This window comes from Battus philenor, unplaced genomic scaffold (genome assembly GCF_028537555.1).
Source record: "Battus philenor isolate CCGP_79_NKW_IND1 unplaced genomic scaffold, ilBatPhil1.0.hap1 SCAF_4, whole genome shotgun sequence".
NCBI lineage: Eukaryota > Metazoa > Arthropoda > Insecta > Lepidoptera > Papilionidae > Battus > Battus philenor.
In genome coordinates, this window is record NW_027181704.1 from 13,540,817 (window position 1) to 13,563,489 (window position 22,673).

Sequence of the window (22,673 nt, forward strand, 5' to 3'; positions counted from 1 at the left end):
AGTTGTTATTAGTAAAAGTCGTGAAAAGTTTAACCAAATTAAGCGATTTTTATTGCATTTTTAGTTAAGAATAAAGCAAGTTGAGAAGATAATATACAAAAAAAAAATAGTACAAATAATATTTTTATTTTCCCAAATGAAATCTAAAGTAAAACGATTGACCCTGTTCTATATGACGTAGAATAAAACTAAAAGAAATCGTGTTATGATGTAAACAAAACGAAAATAATATTTACCATAATTTTGTGGAACTAACTTTTTTTACCTCCTTCAACATTTTCTTTTACCATCTGAAATAATGCAAGAATGGGAGCCATTAATATGTATAATCCTTGTGCCTTTTTAACATTACGTATACAACAAGTATTATTTCTAAATAAAATTGTAATCTGTTAAATAAATATCAAATATGTTTAAAATTATAGTTTAATTAACATAAGGGGTTATCAGCTTAATTTAGTTTTGTTTTAAAAAAAAATTAAAATACCTCTCAATAATTGAAGTTTAATTAAAACTATATTTTCATTATTAATTTATTTTACGTATCACTTTTGTATTACATAGTATTGAATAATTATTATAGTGAGAATTAAATGATAGAATTTCAATTAATAATTGATAAACGGTGGTATTAAAATGAACTGTCAATTAATTAATTCAAACTACATTCTGGAATACACGAGCCGCCCGGTCCGCCCTATACACAATCTGACACGGCAGCACTGTGTCAAGCGCGCTCGAATTAATTTGATGGCGGAATGTATCGCAAAAACGATCTAAAAATCCCTTCGCATGAACGTCTCGAAGGAAGCTACATTTTTTAAAGAAATTTCACAGCGTCTTTCATAATTCGACATTTTAGTTGTTGAACGTCCATTTATGGACATAAGCCACCTCCATAGTATTCCAAATGAATCAGTTTGTAGCGTCTTCTGACAATAAGGCTGTCCACCTTGTAGGAAGAACATTTTTATTCTTTTTTCACTACAAAATACAAATAATTGATCAGATTAGCATTTTATAATATTTTGAAATTAAAAATATTTGTAAGAAAATTTGCGTAAGATTTAAACAACGTATAATTCAATTTTTATTGTTTGTTATTACAGAACCTATAGGTGACGTTTTATAGACTTGTCCTATTTCTACTAATTCTGTTTTGAAAGAAGAAACAGAAACTTGTCATGAGGAAACAAATGTACCTAAAGACCACGCAATTTGGGTGAAGAAGTACTACGATCTAGTCAAAGAAATAACAAGGTGCGAGCGAGGAGTTATACAACGAAATCTCTATATAACCTGCTAAATGAATATTGTTCGGTAATAAGTGAAGATCAGCTTATTGTATCGGGGTTCCTTAGTAGTATTCATAGAATTATTTCAAATTTGGAATGGTGGAGACAAGAGTCTATGGAAGAAAAAAACAGCTTTTACCTTTTTTTAATGCTCTGGATTCTGTAGAACAGCGTGACGTCCGACTTATCGGTGATAATAAGACAGTTTTTAAGAAACTTAGCGCAGGCGAGTAGCGAGTGTGACAATTTTCTACAAGATGCATTTTGGGGAATGCGCTGCGCTACTACATTACCTTATCCACCATCTGATCCCACCATCAAAATGGTGGTCAAATCTAGACAAGGATTAAAAAAAACTGCTGTCTTGGTCGCCAGCACCGAGAACAGAGTCCATCACCACTTTCTATAAAACGGTGGTTCTGATACAGTGAGTAGTGATAGATTTTGCTATTAATGCTCTCATATTACGTATCAAAGTGTGAGAAAGCAATTGTTTCAAATATTTCAAGTTCGTTATGTAGCAGGCAACGTCTGTGACATCCTCAAGGCGGTGTTCAACTGTATAATTATCTTGTTTGTTCCATAGATTAACGTTTCCTCGCACGTCTGTGTTCCGGGCATTCGCATCTCAACTACATTCAATGTTCCAACTATTATTCATGTACATGTTGGCGAAAACAACATCCTATTATATTTGTTCGAGGATTTTTAATTCACAAAGTATTCATATTAAATTTGAAACCAACGATTTGTTTGTTAATATTTTATTTATCAATAGATAATAAAACAAAGTTGATATGTTTTATACTGTATAGGATTTTGCTTGTTTTATTTCATATCTTGATTTCATTACGAGATCGAATCTATAGACGAACGGAGGTAACTGGCATAGCCGTATTGAAAAATAAAGAGAGCAGATGGTCGCTAGACTCTTTAGGTTATGGTGCGAAGACCGCAGACCGAAAAAGGCATCTCAGTACTTACATTGAAGATGGACAGTTGACTTGGCTAAGGTTGTCGAAAGAAGGTAGACGATCGTCACTCCCAAACAGTTCTGTTAAAAACGTTTGGGATTATTGCCCATATCTATGTTTAGTAGTAGACGTCTTATTGCTGAAACGATAAAGACGATAATTATCGCAACTGTACTTATTATCTTCTGACATGAAAAGGTTTTTCCTACTGCTTTAGTAATTCGATTAAGCACGACTCCCAAAAAACGCTTTTATATCTTTTAAAGGCGAAGCAATTGACACAGGTCTTGCCTGATCTTAAGCGATGACGAGGTCTACAATAGTTCATGCTTACCTAGAAGAAACCTATTCAATTTAATACCTACAAATTACTATAATATTAATATTAATATGTCGGGCTTCGTGCTGGCATCTAAAAATACATTCGTCTTGCAAATAAGAACAATTGGTAGAAATCTCTAGTGTTTTAGTAATTACTTTATTCAATATTATTATATAAATCAAAATACCATAATAAGCCTATGTCTATTGTTGGAATTTGACATCTGTTATAGAGCAGTACATAATTAGAGACACGTGATCTGACAACGTGTTTTTCATAACAAACTGCCGGATGCACTTAATTTGAATAACTGTTATTTATATAGCATTTTTCAAGTTACTGCGCAATTTTTTGTGTTTTTTTTTTTAAGTAATCTACAAAATATTCACATATGAAAGACTTGATGAATTTTTAAGAACTCTTTTAACAGCTTGGTTTAGTCGGTGTTACAATGTTAACCCTTAATTAGGCGCATGGGGTCAGGGCCGCTTGAAATTCAAAAAATAATGGCTTACAGTCTTCAGAGCGTGCTAACGCTCTTTCTAGCTTCCTCACTCCCCGCGGGGTACGCAAATTAGTCGCATCCAGAACATTAACTCCTGCTGTGCATCGCTGTCCTTTAGAGCGCTGACCCCATGCGCCCAGTTACGTTCCATTTTTTGGCAAAGGTAAGTTTTTACTTTTGTGATTTTTGGTGTTTATATTAGTATATTGTTTACTATTTATCTTTGTATGTGTCTATTTTGATACGGTATGATTTCTTTATGTATTTTTGTGTTTTTTTCTATGCTTTTTTTTTAAATTGAAATGCCTAACAACAAACAAGTATTGCAATGCCTGGATGAAGTGCTTGATGAAGAGTAAGATGTTGCTGGTTCGGATTCGCAAGACGAAACTTTAAACGATGCTGTCATTGATAGTGCTCATAATTTAGAAAGCGAAATTAAGGAGTCTGAACATATCCAAGACATCCCTGTATCAACGGAAGATAATTATTTTTTATCTCGACATACTCAGAGAAATGGCCCGAAAGTGAAATGGTGTAAAGTACCACCATCGAACGCAGTAAGGACCCGTGCACAAAATATTATTTTACATTTACCTGGAATATAAACATATCTGGCATCAATCCATTTGTCATACACAAAGCGAATACTGAGAAGACTTTGACATATACAAGACGGATTTTCTTAAAGAAAATAGCTGCGACACTTGTGGAAGATCACCAAAAACGTCGCATACAACTACGTGCTGTACCAGCGACAACAAAAAAACGGCTCCATAAAGTTTATATTGTGAACAAGGCGGTTTATCAATCGACAGCTAAGCGCAGGACCTGTTCATCATGTCCTAGAAAGGACGACAAGAAAAGTGCCAACAAAATGTTTCAAGTGTCGTAAATTCATTTGTCAGCAACACTCAAGGATTTGCTGGGTCGGATGCAGAACAGAAGATTCCGCTGATGAGGCTGAATACACTTTATTTCTTAAGTTGATCTCGGCTATGCCAAAAAAATTAGTTTAAAGAGAGGTTTACTGTTTTGTTTTTTTTTAAATAGTTTTAATGTCATAGTAAGTATTTGTTTCTTAAAGTTAAGTATATTAAAGAACTCTATTAATTACTATAGAAATCCATTAAGTTTTATTCCTTTTTGATACTTTTTTCTCAATGTTTTTTTGGGGTCATTTAAGACCCCATGCGCCTAATTGAGTGATTTTCTTCATGCGCCTAATTAAGGGTTAACAAATGTAAGTAGTTTCTACTAACTACAATCGAAAATTAGAAAAAACAATTTATACTTGTTTAATAATTTTTCTAATTGCAAACTTAATTTGTACGTATAATATATATTTTTAATTACATAGATTTATTTTCTGACGTAATAATGTAACAGACTTTACACCTTTTACATTTTAATTAAACCACAGAATCTACTTTGGAATCCCTTAAAACGTCGAGTATCAATAGTACTAAAAGCGCGCCTTTGCAACTTCACCTAATATCGTCTAGCGGTTTGGCTTTCCACAGCGCCGTAAGACGCACACTTTATCTTTTTTATTGAGAAAACTTTCATAGAGCAAGCCGTGTGAGCGCGTAATATGCAATATATTAAGGCAATATTCGCAACCGTTTATATTACGTGTGGGGATCAGTGGGGTGACACTCGCGTCATATTCTTGCTTTATTACTTGACCAAGTTTTGGTATTTATAGGTATATTGGATATCACCATTCGCAATCAGAAACATATGGCGACGAAAGACCACCAACAAACTGTTTCCCAGTGAACGGGATTCGTTATTTACAGCTTGAGTATTTCCCCACAAGATTGAATAAAGAATGCCGACATAATCAATCGAATTGAAAAGCTTAAATCGAAGCGAAAATGCCAAATAGCGCACAGAACTGATGGCAGCTGGTTCTGCTCTGGAGTGGAGACCATAGACCAGCAAGCGTACTGTACAACGTCAACGTACAAGGTCGACATTCAACCTCGTTAAAGGTTACAATAAGACGCTTGAATCATGCCGCTTCCAGCCGCTTTTATTTTTTTCATGGCCCTCGTAATTATGTACCTCTTGTACATTTCCCCGTCTTAGGAACGCAGGAACAATATGATCTAAATAAATTTTTCATTCACTTTTTTATTTTCATCTTCATCTTTTATCCGTCACATTATCTTCTGCACATTATTATTATTATTATTATTATTTAACAGTTTATTGTACACAATAAAAACACTAAAGTAACAATACAAATATAACTGACACAACAGGCACTACTTATTTCTAACCAGAAATTTCTTCCAGTAGGCCTACGGAAGGAGATTCATAAAAAGCAAGGCAGACACAATGTGCACAATAATTAAATTGAAATATTTACAATAGATACGACTTTTGACCATAATTACATACTTAACATGAACATAAATGTATACTTACATATTATATACTTACATAAATAAGCATAATAAATAATATATATACATAATATAAGCATAAATACATATATAACATATATAACTAAAAATATTATATATACTAGACAACTAGCGATAAATAGTGCTCTTTGACTCGCTTTTTAAATACAGGTAATGATGGACAATCACGTACTTCGTAGGGGAGAGCGTTCCATAATCTTGCGGCATGGACAGTGAAGGAATAGGAAAAGAAATCAGAGTGATGGGTGGGGATGGCCAGTGACGTCCTTACGTTCGAACGACAAGGTTTGTCCTGGGCCCGGGAGAAGTGGAAGAGGTTACGGAGATAAGAAGGAGCAGAGGGATTGTATAGGATGTTATAGAGAGTAGAAAGAACATGAGCGTTCCTGCGGTGACGAATTGGAAGCCACTTGAGTTGCGACATCTTTCTTTATTCGTAACATTCCCTTCAATTCCTTCCCATACTTTATTTTACTGTATCTTATTACATCTTCCTTACTTTGCCTTCTCCTCTAGAGTATTGCTTTTATATTTTTTTTTAAGTTTGGCTTATAAAAATATTTCACATTACCATTTTTTTATTTACATTTTTCTTTTTGCCTTTTTTAACTCTACATCACGTACTATTATAGGCATACAGGTACCTCTCATCTTCCTTTAATAGCTTGACAAAGTTTTCCTTCTCTGTTCTCTCCTAAAACCGAAACTTGCAATCCATAAGCACGGCGCCAAACCGATTCTATTGAATGTCTTTGGGGAGGCTTATTTCTAGCAGTGGACGCCTTACTGAATGAACTTGATTATTGTTGTCAGGAGCTTTATTAATCAGAGTGTTTAATTTAATATTCAAAATGTCATTCTTCCGGTTTATTATGCGATATAAATGAAGAACAAGTCGATCAAACTTTACGCTCGGGAAAATATAATATCATCCTTATGTAATGAGCTCGGTAAAGTTGATCTCAGTCTGCGTTTGATATTTAATAATTCAAATCAAGGATCCAGTCGGTACTGTGTACACATTTACTTTCATGTTCTCAACTTTCATAACGACATTTCTTAGTTAATATATGTTGATACATGTAAATGTAGAAACTAAGTCACTGACTGTGCTTGAATAATTGCTCGTCTAAAGTGACAGGGAACGGGATGACTATTGGAGACGAAAGGTTCTCTAGTGGCGATCACGAGCATGTAGACGTGGGGATAGGCCATCCACTAGATGTACCGATGACGTAATCAAGGTCGCGGAAAGTTGCTAGAAGCGAACAGGTCAAGACAAAACGTTATGGCGATATATAGGGGAGGCTTACACCTTGCAGTAGGCATCTACTGAATGAATATGTAAATGAGGCAAATGATTTAAGAAAATACAATGTAAAATTCAAAAAAAAAACTCGATATTAATTATAAAATAGTGTTAAATCACTCGAAAATCGCTGCCAGTATTAATAAAGCATCACTAAGTTATTTATAAAGGCGTTTCAAACCTGCCTACGTCAATAAAGTTGCTTATAACTCAGCGAAACTAATTTAGCGCACCCTATCTAGGAAGGGTTGAGTCTGGTATATTACAGTCAAGTATATCCTTAGAGAGTATCCTTAACTATTATAAAGTACTTTTTTATAAAAATAAGTGTTATATTTCTATATATAGTGACAATATACAATATACATTATATTATTCATATAGTATTAAATATATCATAATATCGCGTCAAGCATTTTAATTTAATTCACTGTCAATATTAAGTAAAAAAGATAAATAATATCAAAAACTCTAAAACAACAATTTGATTATAAATAATTAAGTAATAATTAATTAATCAAAAACCCCAATTATTTGAATAAATTATCAAAGCTACGTCTTTAATTAATTGCTTCAGAAATAAAGTCAGGGGTAACAAACCGTAAACTTTTCCACTCTACCTTCACTTGTGACAAGCTTAACGTAAGTGTTATGAAGTTACCCAGGTCAAGGTTGAGAAAACCTGCCTAAATATAAAAGTAAACATTCACGTTTCTTGTAGTTTTTTCTTAATTAAAAAATGAAATTAAAAACAGTTTATAAGCACTGACATTTATAATAAAATTATTATTAAATTTTAACATCTAAATTAATTGTTAATATTTTTTTGTAAATTTTGTAATACTTTATAGAAGATTGTTAAGAAGAAAAAAATAGATAGCATCGCAGAAAATTGAAAATTTTCAGAAAATTTAATGACTTTTAAAACTTACTGCATTCGGCAAACAAATTTCGTTTGTCTAATAAAGTAATTAAAATAATATTAATAATAATGCCAATTATAACGAGAAGTTAATTAACGCCTTCAAGTAATTTAGAAAATAATCTTGTATATGAAATATGAGCTTAGCGAGCAGTGATAGTTCAGCGGTTAGGAATGAGAATTGCGATCATTGGTCGCTGTTTCGATTCCCGGGATAAGATTTTATATAATTCATACTTTGTGCATTAACTTTATAGCATTGCCATTGGTAGCACACAAATTTCCTGATTATAAACTTTGCGAACTATTATATTTTTTATTTAATATTCTTTATTGTACACGATATGATACATAATATACAGATACAATAATGTACAGAAAAGTACAATGGGCGGTCTTATCACACAAGGCAATCTCTTACAGACAACCACAGTAAGGAAAAGATAATAGTACTTGTAAAGGGTAGTTCGCGTGTACAAAAAGAAAAATAAACATATTCACAAACAAATGAAGATAAATATACATGAACATACATAGACATACATACTTAAACATACATACATACGCATGTAACATATATACTTATAATAAAAAAAAGGTTTAATACATATTATAAATATAATACAATAATAAATAAGAACATCAAACTGATTTGGATCGCACTTGCCTCGGATAAAATAAAGAAACAGAGGAAGAAAAAGTACTGAATGAAGGTATAAATAATCATAGATCTAGAAAATAATTTTTAACCATTTTCTTAAAAATAGTTAGTGACTTGGCACGTCTTATTGTCAGCGGTAAATCATTCCACAGTCGAATAGCCTGCGCGGTGAAAGATTTGGCCATAAACGAGGAAGAATGCGCCGGTATTTTTAATTCCAGATTATCTGATGATCTCAAAGACCTCTCATGTGTATCACGAAGAAATTGAAACCTTGATTTGAGATAAGAGGGAGTGAGTGGATTGAAAAGAATATTATAGAGTAAATAAAGCATGTGAGCATTCCGGCGAAGCCTTATTGGTAACCAATTGAGCTTAGCGCGAAATTCCGAAACATGATCATATTTTCGGAGGCCAAATATGAAGCGAATACAAAAGTTATGAAGGCGCTCAAGTTTATTTAGTTGGTTTTCAGTGAGGTCTAGATAGCTGACATCTGCGTAATCAAGGATGGGGAGAAGGAGTGACTGTGCAAGAGAAATTTTAGTAGTGGTAGGTAAAAAGTAGCTAAGACGTCGCAAAGACCTTGCCGATGCAAATAGTTTACGGCTCATTTCCCGAATCTGTGGACTCCATGAAAGCAGTTTATCGAAATGAATGCCAAGGTTTTTAACTGTCTCACTGAAAGGAATCACAGTGCCGTTACAAGCTACGGATGGCAATAACGCCCAGTTTAGTTTGGATAGCATTCTACTGCTGCCGATCACAATGGCTTGCGTTTTAGATGGATTGACGGCTAATCCATAGGCCTTGCTCCACTTGCAGATGCTGTCCATATCACAGTTTATGCAGGCAATAGCTTCCGCAATCTTATCCAATGGTGCTTGGGAATAAATTTGAAGATCATCTGCATAAAGATGGCAGGCAGAACATAATTGTTGGGAAATTGTATTAATAAATAGAGCAAATAGAAGAGGAGATAGAACGCCGCCCTGAGGGACACCGACAGTTGTAGCGCAATAAGAGGAAAAATTGTCATTAACGCAAACTCGCTGTCGGCGTCCACACAAGTAACTGCGAAACCACGTGATTGCCATTGGAGATATATTAAGAGAACTCAATATGCCGAGCAGAATATCAAAATCGACTATTATACTACAATATATATCGAATATATACAGTGTTGATATCTTTGGAAAAGGCCTATATCCTGCACTGGGCTTCCATAGCATGAAACGACGATATTAAACATTATATTGGAAATAAAAATGTGTTGCTATATTTTCTCCTTCATATAATTGCCATAAAATTTTTAATCACTGTACTTTAATTAAACAACTAAGACGTTTTATGAAAGGCGACTATGTCTTAATGTCTTTATTTATTAATTGCAACACTTGAAAGGATTAAGACGAATATAAATAAAAATTACATTGACAATTTTAATTAGCATATATTCACATTTAAAGCTCTTAATATAATAAAAAAAAACAAAAAGAAAATGCTAATTTAGTAATCTGTCTGTATATTCGACATAGCTCTATATGTATGTACTACAATATCTCTGATTGTTAAGAAACATTGCCAAGGTCTTAGATAGGCATTTGGGTGCATATTTAAAGCAATAAATTTATATTATTTGTTATTACGTTCTTTTATTCGTCGTTACTTTGGATTTCGTGAACGATACGATCAATTCACTTTGAGTCTTTGCACTAATTAGCCTCGGAGGTTTTAAAAAACGTAAAAAATGAACGCTTTGAAATTTTTCATCAAACGACAAAAAATATGTATTTTGTAATTTCGTTCGAGCCAAATTAAGAAAATTTCTCTTCAACCTGCGATTATGGTTTCCTTTTATTACGTATAAACCCAGTTGTGTCAGTCGTAAGGAATAGCCCTTGTTTCTGTCCTTGATGTTGGATACGACAGATGGCGGGAAATGTTTCCACTCAAATGATGCCGTGTCTGCCGTTTTTTTATTTATTTTGTTGTTTAATTTTATTTAAGAGACAACTAGTCTGTATATTGATGTTATTAAGTTTGTTAATTGTTTCTGTTAGTAACCTGAAGCTTTTCTGACTATAAAATAGAAAGGATTTTTAAGATATTTTGCATTACTGTTAAATAGTTTATAGTAATTTTTAAAATTTAAACAATTTAAAATTTAGAGAACTCTAAATCTTTTATAAAAAGACTGAGAGCGATACCAATGAAAGGGTATTAAAAATTCAGAACAATTCAAGCTAGAACCATTAGAACCTATTAACATTTTGCGCATTAATTATATAGGCAAACCACTGCTCACAAATAAATGTCCAGATAATGGGCAGCAGTGTCCTCTGCATACCATGAGACCACACTGCGATCGCCAACACGCCTACCAAGTGATTATGGTATATCACCTCATAGATATCTTTGGGGCAGGCTTATACCTTGCAGTGGTCCTATATGAGCTGAAACAGCGAGTTTTTGTTTACTAATAATTACTATAAATACATTGACCTGAAATTGAATATAAAAAGAAAACAAACCGTTTATAGTAAAACTAGACAATGTTTTCCTACAAACGATCTATGCACGTTGTAGGCGTTTGTGGTAAACAATCATTAATTAGGTTCCGCTGCGGCCGTAAAACCTACCTGAGTGAAGGGCGTGGCCAACATTAATCACTCGACAGTGTGGCAACTCTTTGTGATTGTACTATAAGAAACGGTTTGATTGATGAATACATTCGCGGAGTAATGGTTACCATTTAAATTTAGGCGTATTGGTTGTCACAACATCTACGCACTTTTATATGTTTAGAATTTTTTACCTCTTCTAATGATCTATTGAAAATTTAAACTACATTCGGTAATTTTTTATTGAATGACTTTAGAAATGTATGTACTTTAAAGTAAATGTTTTGTCAAAATTCGTAAAATTGTTTAATAAAAATGCCACTTTTTGTCAAACATCTATCAATATGAGCAATATGAAACAGTTTTCTCTATGTCACTTACTTCTATCATTTACTTCCAGATTTCCCGCGTCTAAAAATTTGATCATTTAACACCTCGAAAAAGAATAATGTTTCAGGTCCAACTGAAATGATATAAATGATATCGCCTTTGAAAGCAAAATGTAGATTGTTGTTGGCGTAAACGCAACAACTTTATAATAGTGTAGAGCATTAGAGTATGCATAAATTCGAATATACCACTCTGAGTTTCGGGAGAGAAATCTGTATCCAAAAATGTGTAGAAGAAGGAAGTATGGGCGGGCTGCATAGTGGTCAAGACGTGGCTTTGTGAATATGGGCTATAATCCCCCTTGGTGATAGACCTCAGTATTTGTAAGGGGCTTTTGGATTTCACCAGAAATCGGAACGTCTACCAATATACAAGGTACTTCTCGATGGAGACACAATGTATCTTATTCACATCACTGGCTTAACAATACGAAACCAAATCAAGTTGCTTTTCCTCGAGTTAGTTACAGTAAATAACTTTCACACTGCGTTCACATAGTAGAAGACCGTTACAGCCTTCTTTAAAAGAAACAATGATATTTCAAATTTTGATAAAATTACTGGAGTAAATAAATAAATGGAAATATTGTTTGTTTATTAATTTATTTATTTATATTAAAATCCACTGAAAATCATCTGTAGTCATAAGAAGAGTCTAAGAAGTGTCGTATTTTGGTAGAAACTAGAATTTAGTTCAACTCTTTTATAATAGAATTAATGAAAATGAATTTACGAGATTTACATAAGCACATTGATACGAAAAGAGCCCACAAAAACACAAAGAAGGGTTTTATTTTTGTGATCATTTTTAATACAATTTATTGAAAAGCTTTAATTTCACAAAAAAAGATCCTTTGAGTTGGTATTAGGATCTTTTGATAAGTTTTGGTTTTAGATAATTTTTTTTTGCATAATTAAAAATATAACAAAAATTCGGTTCACATTTTAGATAGGCCGTATAATACAGCAATTAACTTACCCATCTGTGAATTTATAACAGAACGTGTTGGTGGGTGAGACCGACTTGATCATGATATAGAGCACTCACGCCAATTAATTTTCACACTAATGGCTAACTAATAACTCTGGATAGTAAATGATTTATATTTGGCACAAGCTGTGCACGCGATAACATGTGCGTGAATTTTCAAATAAGTTTTTTTTTTAAATAAAATTAAAGTCAAAATTACTTTATAATATTAGGTCATTAAAATTATTTATTGCCAGCATAAACATAAGTTTAAGTTAGTTCTTAACGTTCCACCTACGCATAAGAGCAACAAGAAACTCGGTATGGTTTGTATTTTATTAATGACTGTATTAATTTATTTTTTAATTTAGAAAAAAGAGTTTTTAGATCTATATCGTGAAATACTCTAAAATACGTACTCTAAATAGAATAATACACCTTTTAGCAGAGCTGGTGCTTAATAAATGTTTTAAATTAAAAAAATTACCTCGTCATAATTGTTGATATTATACATCAATGACGCTTGTTTGTTTTTCAATTCAACTAATCCATAAAAAAACGTTTAAAATGAAGTTGAATGATTGAAATGAATGTTGAATGAAGAAGAATAAACAAATAATTTTGCAAATATTCTCACATGCGAGCTAAACATTTTGATCGGAAAGAGATCAACGCCTGAACAATTTGTTTAATATAATACTGCACTAAACATTTTCATAACCTTTTTTGGTAAATTAATGACAACTGTTTATGCGACTTTGATCAAAAAGTTAGTTGAAATCGTCATTTAAAACTCTCGGAAAGCGAGTATAATATTTTTCTAGGTTGGTATAACTATATATAACATTAACAAAGCGTCTGTTTGTCGAAAGTTGGAATATCATTTGGCTTAGCCCAAATCATTTTAAATGATATTTAGTGTCTGTAATGCATCAAGTTTCAAAAAAGCGCCAAATGTCGACTCATATCGTTGAGTACCTTTGTATTCACCTGATTGCGCTTTGTGCAACTTCTGGCTATTCAGCAAACTCAAATGACCAATTCGGGAATGCTGTTTTAACACGATTGAGGAGATAAAAACCTATTCGAAGAAGGTCTTGAAGGCTATACCGGAAAAATACCATCCCAACTGTTACGAAAACTGGAGAGAGCGTGACAAAAGTGTAGTTTATCGAATGGGGATAACTTTGGAGGAGATTAAATTGGTTTTTAAGGATAAATTTACATTTTATAAACAAATTCTCCGTCCTTTTTTATCAGAGTATTATTATTATCTCGTAATAATTCTATATATTTAAATAAACATCGTAACAGTCTCTTATTATTTTCTGTTATAAGCCATTAAGTATAGCAATATTTAAAGACCCAACAACCTTGCCGTAGGGTATTATTAATTACTTTCTCATATATGCTTGTAACGTTTTTAAAGGGTCTAATCGGGCGATGTGTATTTTTTTTACAGTTAGGTTCATTAAGTAATTATATGTGCTATAGTTTCGTTATTAACACTCTTAATTGTTTCGTGATAATTATTTTAAGGTAGTTAGTATATGGAGTAAGTTATTAATCTATTATATTGGCTATTATTCACTCTCGACTTTTGATATACTTTGACCACGCATACGATACAAAAATAATTATATATTGACTAGTTGTCTTATATTCTCTATGATCACAAAAGCTCTTGGAGCCTATTAGAAAAGAAAGTAGAAGTAACGAGAAAACTAAATAGTATTATAAAAGAAGAAATCTAGCATCAAAGGCGTATCACTTGATCTTTCTGTCTCACTTTGCGATAATTTTTGTGTACTATAGAATAATAAAGGTGTGTTAGTGAATATACGATAAACTATTTTAATCTTCACCTGATGGCTATAGGCAGTAATATCAGTGATGATTTTGTCTTGGATAACTTTTGTGACAATATTAAAAAGTTCTCGAGTTACGAGTTGTTAAACGTAGTTTGGGTAGACCCCTTAGATCATGGATGCACAGACCGTGGCCCGCCGGTCGAATATTGGTGGCCCGCCGACAGCAAAAATAATAGTCTCGTACATTCGAAAAATATTGAATTCCATTCCAGAATAAAATCAAAAAAATAATAATTACCTATAGTTCTGGCGGCCGGCCCGCCATCAGTTCATGATTTGTCCGAGTGGCCCCTAGTCTTAATAAGTCTGTGCAACCATGCCAGTTTATTGAGGCAAAGGTGTAGGCGTATATATGATGATAATATTTTCTAAAAACATCTCTCGAGATACAAAACTACAAACCAGCTGATAAATAATGTTATATACGAAGAGATATATGGTATGCACAATGGTTATGGTAATTACCATTTAAAAAAAATGTCTAGGGTAGATAAAAATCGCTATTCACCATTGAAAGTTGCCATTAAAATTCTGTAGAAGGGTACTTCCGGGAGATGACTTGAGATTGTAATCCCACAGCGAGTACAATATTTAAGGTTTAATCTTTTATAGACAAGAACTATTTCACCTATATATTCGTAAATATAACATGTTTTACCAATAAATGCAAAGCTTCTTACTGGTAAAAGTAACAAAGGTGTTGACATGAAATGGAATATAATTATAAATAACAATTTCCAAATTTTCTCTTCACAAACTCATTTTTATTTGCCCGTGAACTTCCTTACCTTATTTATTGAGAACAAAATTAGATGCAAACGTCATTTGTTAGAGGTCTAAGATGAAAAAACGAGTTAAGGTCATCGAAACACGCCGATTGCAGGCCGCCAGAGGCCTATGTTTAACATTTGATATCTTGAAGATAAAATTATGATAACGATAATAAACTAGGATTCCGAGGAAGCTAAAATTAGATACAGATAATTGGTTTAGGCTAAGCATCTTAATATTTCGGAGATCACAGAAGAAATACTACTTTGCCTTTCTCACAAATTTGACTTCGTTCATTCTTCTTTTCCTGTCCAAAGAATCATATTTTATTATAAAATTCTCAGAATTAGAGAGACGGCTAATCGGGATTTGTCCAAAAACAATGTTCTAGAGTTATTGCAGAATAACTTGATGTCATTATCTTCACTTTACTTTTACAATATGTTGCATATGTATAATTGTAATTTTGAAATACTACTGTAATCAATAAGAAAAGTGAAATTATCATTTAAAACTCCCGGGCATTAGAGAAGCAGGCAATTTTTATTTCTTAGGTTGGCAGAACTGTCTATAATATTTAAAAAGCGTCTGTTTGTCAAAAGTTTTAATACTATTTGACTCAGCCCATACTATTTTGAAGAATGTTTTGTTTTTTAAATGCGTCGTCTTCATTGGTACCAAAGTCAAAAAATCGACTCACATTGTTCCGCAATCACAGTGTTCATCTGATTTGTCTCCTTGCGACTTCTGGCTGTTCAGAAAACAAAAGGTTTATAATATATAAAAAACTATATAATATATAAATATAAAAACATATATAAAAAAATATAATATATAAAAACCGTATCGTAGGTCTTGATAACTAGAAAAAAACTCTTAGCAAAAGTTCGTTTTCTTGGACAGGGATTAACTAGAAGAAAACGAAATTGATTTATAAGAATATTTATAATAAAAAGTTATATGTTATAAACAAACTCACTTTACTCTTTGATTGCAGTATTAGTGACCTCACATTTAAATATGCGTTCATAGATATTAATTATGTATATACAATATGTAGTATTTAATATGTTACTACAATAATAATATTTGTCTAGTTTTTATTTCTGGATAAATCCGGGTTGACTGATAGAGAATGCATATTAGGCATTAGATTCTTAAAAAAGTGTAAGTAAATAAATGAATCCGTAATTATCATTAAGTAAACAAAATTTGTCGGTAACAGTAAAATAAACATAATAGTGTGCTGGTAAAAAAAGGTCGTGTTAAATGTAACTGTAAACCGTCACTACAAATGATTGGGTCAGCGAAAGTTTAAATTAATCTAATTGTCAATTCGTGAATCCTTTTCGGTATTTGGTGTATCCTTACAAGTACCTGACCAACATTCCAGGATATTATTTTTCATTAGAGTCCTGAATGGATAATCTCAGTAAATCTGTGCTAAACCCGCTAAGCTAGATGCGTCGTTGTATGTCTTCATCGGCTATGGGAAAATTTTTAATACTGTTACAAATGTACTGTAGATAAATTAGTGTCATTGAACTGTGCAGAGTTGATAGACTAGGCGTTGGACTTTTTATTCGACGGTCAAACATTATGTATTAATTTATTTATTATTCATCATCATTAGCTTTCGATAAACATACTATGAAAACTGTTCTAGATTAATGTAGGTTGTTTCATTATACGCAACAGAATGTAAATGTAAATCATTTCAGCCCATAGAAGTCCACTGCAAGGCATTGACCTCTCCGAGGATATCTATGGCGGGATATACCATAATCGCCACGCTTGGCATTCGATTTTGTGGTTACACTATTGCATTATGGATCACAGAAGACGATGCTGCCCATCGTTTGGAAACTTGTTTTTGGACAATGGCAATCCTGTATAATTAATGCACAAAGTGTGAGTTATATACAAGATTGTTTTCTGGGATTCGAACTGCGACCTACGATTGCAAGTCTAAGTTCTCTACCTCTGGGCTACCTCTGCTTGTCAGTAACGACTCATAATGAGAGATTCCGTAAACTCTAAGATGCTGAGCACGGAGAACGTGCATCCTGTACCTAAATTTAGATACCAAGGCTCAAGGGCTCCTTCAGGAGCTTCGGTTCGGACAGTTGCTCATCTTCATAAGCGAATACCCTGTTATTGTGTGACCCTGTGTTTCAATCGGTGTATCATAACTCCTGAAAATGCCCCGTGGAGGGTTGAAACATGTGTTGAGTGATTTGACAGTGGCAGTTGTGTGATTCGTATTGTTTGCCGTTTACGCATTTATCAGCGGGCTGACGGGCGGTGCAATTTGTTGCACGAATACCACTGCATGTGCGGAAGTGGCTAAATATTGGTCCTTTTCTTACCTCCCAGCTCTTAGTTCCATTGAGTGGATGACCTTCCGATGTGTGACCCAAGGCCCCTTAGACAGGTCCTCTGTTTAGTCTTTTTTACTGTAAATCAGGAACCGTTATAGAATAAATTAAAAAGCAATAAATTAAAAAAAAAAGTTGTAGAAATAAATAAACAGAAATAATTAAAAATAGTTGACATATTTAATATAAATGTAATGAATAAAATTCAGGGGAGAGGACGATGGAAGTGTGGCGATAAATGAAACAATATTGTATAGATATTAGTGTAAATAAAAATAATAAATCCAATAAATACATTAACCTTTTCATAAAATCTTAATTGTTTGACGTAAGCCTCCCGCATGGTGTGCTCTTTGGGGTCGATGTAGACAATCATATATCCACACAGCGACCCGCATAAGAGGCGAATTGTCAGACGCAGGAAAGTTCGACGCAATAAATCGCTGTATTCACTGATTTATATAAATCTGTAAAAGAAGTTTTACACTTAAATCGTTAATTCCAATTAGATTAAGTTAATTTTATTAAAGGTTTATGTAACCTACTTTTGTGTATGACTAATCTACATTTTTTTGTAGTAGACATTTGCTTGTAGTTCGTTCTTGGGTGAATACCACGGAATACGTAACGTACGACGTCCACTAAAGTCCGCAAAGTAGACAGATGATCTTGTTAAAGTCGTCGAAAGACACTGAATCCGAGCGGTCTATTAGAAATCTACACCGCACCGCCACCGTGTACATTTAGAGGTCGGTGATCTGGCACGAGCGTGGCGATCCTTGGGGGAGGTATAGGCCTTGCAGTGGGAGTCCAAGGGCTGAAAAGAAAAAAACTAGCATAACAATCTATTGTACCGACAAATAATATACTGATATCTGTTGGTTCTAGAAGCCGTCTAAATAGATTTATATGCGGCAAATTTTAACGAGTGTCCGGTAACAGATTAATGTTTACAAACTTAAATAAAAAAGATAGTATTTGAAGCATAGTTTTAATAAGAGCATTTAATGATATAATGAAAATGCGTATTTAATTTCTTAAAGATAATGTTATCCAAATTACTTTCGACGAATTGAACACACTGTTCAAAATCGAGCCTTTTGTTCTGTATCACATGTAGCAGTCTAATATATGTTATTTTTTGTTATAAAAATTCATTGGACTTTAACGCGATGACTTCGTCGACCACGGGATATCCCCGAAACGATCAGAATTTTGTGAAAACAGTCCCGAAGAAAATTCATCGAAGCCATGACTGTGTTTGCAGTTGCATTATCCCGTTGGAACCATGTGAACAGTTCGCAGGTTCGCCGAAAATAAATTCATCATCATACGTCGATAATTCTCACTATTGACATAAGTCACCTAGCTTTGAGTTAGTGAAATTACTAATATAATGAGATTTCATTATCATAGCAATATGACAATCAGAATAGTGTATTTATTACAACATTACAAATGTCTATATATATCAGTTAATAATTAACAGGATATATCAATTGATGTCAAACAAACACTCTACTTGCCTCGTATTATTTTATGAAAGAATGTGATAAGTATTTAACTTATGCTAGATAAACTAATGTTCACGTTAAAACGTTAATTTTATAAATTAGGTATAATTTACAGTTTCCTTGCAACGGTCTCTTGACGCAGAAGAAAATACCAAGCAGAACTTAATGTATTGCGGCGTTAAGCACGGCTTAAAACTGAGCTGTGTAAGCTTAGAATGAGTGGCCAGCTTAGTACGAAGACAAACGACGAAAAAGGACTATTCAGAAGCAAAGCAAAGCGTCCGCTATTGACGCTACGGCAAAAGAGTTTTCAGAGGCGCGTTATAAAATCAATGGAACCCATATATTCTCACGCCTTTATTCCCTTTGAATGGCAAAGAGACGGCAACGCGATGTTTTATTTGTAAAATAGACGAGGTGCTATTTTTTTTTCAATTTGCATCCGTTGCCGGTTACGTTGGTGTTGAGGCAATATTTGATTTACTAACTAGTATATTTTTTTCTAATTAATTGGTAAATAAACTGGTTTGTTTGTAAACACAACATAAATTTACAAGCTACAGACAAGTTGTTTTAAGTACTACCTTTCGATTAAAACATAGTGTGGTGTTATCCAGTATTTTATCATACAAAATATTGGCTTTTTATTTACCATTGCAAGTACTATAGGACTACGAGTATTGTGGATATCTTTAGTTCAGTACTCACTCCGTCTACGATGTTCTTTATACAAGAATACATATTATTACAGCTTCCTTATTAAACACCTATCAAATGCAAAGGTAATTAATGAAAATATTTCATAAATTTGATGGATATTATAAGTATATAGATACGTATATAAATAATAAATAAATAAGAGTTCAACATACTAACATATTGAAAAATTTTGTAAAAAAATCTTATAGTGCATTCGTGTACTAAGGTTTACTTGGTTGGTTTGGTTTTGATCCCTGTCTATCAAATTAGGTATTTAATGGAATCAGGCGTTACCTTGCGGAAGTCCATCCTAAGTAAGAAAAGGACCAGTATTTATCCACTTCCGCACATGCAGTGGTAGTCGTGCAACAAAGTGCACCGCCCGCCAGCCTGCTGACGAATGCGCATGCGGCAAACAATGCGAACTACACAACTGCCACCGTCAAATCACTCAACACGTGTTTCACCCCTCCACGGGGCATCTTCAGGAGTTATGTCACATCGATTAGTGCCTTATTTATTGACTCTGTGTTTGGCTTTTCTTACTTTTAAATTGGGTACTCGAGTCACTATTAATGAATTTAAATGAATAAAATAAATAATTCAAAGCATACATAAGATTTGAGAACTGTATATATACATTTGATATTGTAGAAATTGATATAATATATATATATATATATATATATATATATATATATATATATATATTAAATAAAATAATAAATAAAAAAAATAATAAATAAATATAGAAATAATGATTAATATAACATCCAATCATCTCGTATGCGAAAAGAAGTTCGTTATTTTTAATGGGCGCTCGTTTACAACGCGGGCCTTTTAATTTGTTTATATATCTGAATAGCGAAATTTCAGAAAACCCTAAAAGTAACTTTTAATGTATTCCTACGCGGAAATGAGCAGAAGTTATAGTGAGAAATAAAAGCGGTAGTTAAATGCTTAATGTTGAATATTCTAACTAATTCTCTTTTATAAAGTTCACATGATTAAAAAAAATTGCATTAAATTTTTTAAGTTTCAAAAAAATTTTAAGGGTATTATTTTTTAATTACAACAACGGACCGACGACTTTGTTAAGGTTGTCGGAAAAGTTAAATGTGGGCCACTTCCTACCGGACATGTTACAAATTTATAGGAGAGGCCTATTCTCAACAATTGACATTCTACAGCTGAAAAGTTATTTCTATTATTATACATATTATTTATATAACAGAAACTAACACTGGAAATAAACGGTTCAATTATTCTTGGATAAGGCACAGAAAACAATTACCCTGGAGCGATGCAATGGTTTTTGATGTTTCAGTCCAGAATTGCGTGTGTTCTTGGAGACCAAGTGAAAATGTGCCCCGTCGCTCCAAAATATGTGATGTATGTACAATCTGAAAACGTACCAACATCGTAAGACAAAAAAAATTGAATGAAACAAAACCAATTTCTTCCAGTTCTCGAACAATTTGAATTTTAAAAGTGCGAGATTTTCGACTTTTTTTGAAAATACACGAATAATCGCTCTTGGAAACACCAATGAGGTTGCTGTTTGCTGAAAGTTGTGGATTTTCGCGAACTTCTTTCAACCAGTTTCATGTTTTCAGGAGTACTTTAAGGTGGTGTTCAAGTCAATTGCGTGAAATATCTGCAGCCAGTAACGAATTAAATTTGTCATCGCTCTTCCTTCCAATAAAACCAGTTACTTAAGAATCATTACCATTAAAAATGCTTCTACAGTAAACGCACGATTATTATTCGAACGAACTGCTAAAACGTCTTGACAACAAGATTAGTTATTCAGATGGCCCACTGCCCCCTTCCTTCGCATTCACTTTTAAAAAAAAATCATATTTATAAACTTAAATCTATTTTATAAAAAATATTCGTAAAATTAAAGACTGATTAGTCCTTGTACAAATAAAGCTAGATTATCGTTGAGTAAATTTTAATAAAACGGTATTTTGAGTAAAACCATCTGTTCTTATTAAATTCTTAAGTCTGTAATATTTGAGCAGTGGTAGCCCAGTGATAGAGAATTGAGACTTGCGATCGTAGCTCACGGGTTCTATTCCCGGGATACAATATTATATAATTTACAGATTTTTCATTAATCATATAGGATTTTCACTGGATAGGGAGTAGGGTCCTGTGTGTACCATGATACTACACTGCGATCTTCACGAGTCAAACTTGGCGATTATGTTATTTCTCCCGTAGATATCTTTGGTAGAAGCCTTAGGTTTGCAGTGGACTTCTATGGCCAGATACAATGACGACAAAAATTATTTATGACGGAATAATAGGTTTTTGAAGCTTTTTCACAAAGCGTAATGTCACTAACTCTAACAATATTTTGGTGACTTCTCCTCGAACAAAACATATTGTTTGGAGCATGTTCTCATATTTGACTAACAGAACTCTGTTTACTTTGGCGATTATGTTTCAAGAAATTAAGTGCTAAAGTAATACTCTGGCGATGGAAATAGCGCGAAGACTCCGGAGACTTGGGTTCACTCGTGATGCGTTTAGCATTCCGGCTTCGGGGCGCCGAAGAGGCCCAAACCCTGTCTCTGAATCTGTTTCATCAGTCCGGCATTATATGTACGCTCAACAAGACAAATATTCTACTTTCTTCAATAGTTATATTTTACAAGTAAGTGATTCTAAAATATTTATTTATCATACAACTATTATTATTAAAACATCAAGCGATTTTACATTTTATTCTCACGACACACTAAGATTTATTTAGTATTTTAACTATTATGGTATGACATGAAATGTAAAAAAAAATTCGAAAATATTTTTGTACGTGTTCAAAAGAACTCGGAATAAAATAATCTCTGTGAAGGTGAAATCAACGTTAATTTCGCATACAAAATTGTTTTGAACATCTGCCACTAACTTTTATAATTTCGTTTGCTTTAGTCCGTTAGAGCTGCGGTTGGTATTCATTCGAATAAATGCCGGTTTACATAACCTTTATATTTAAAAAAAAAAAACTCGTTTATAAAGTCTTTGC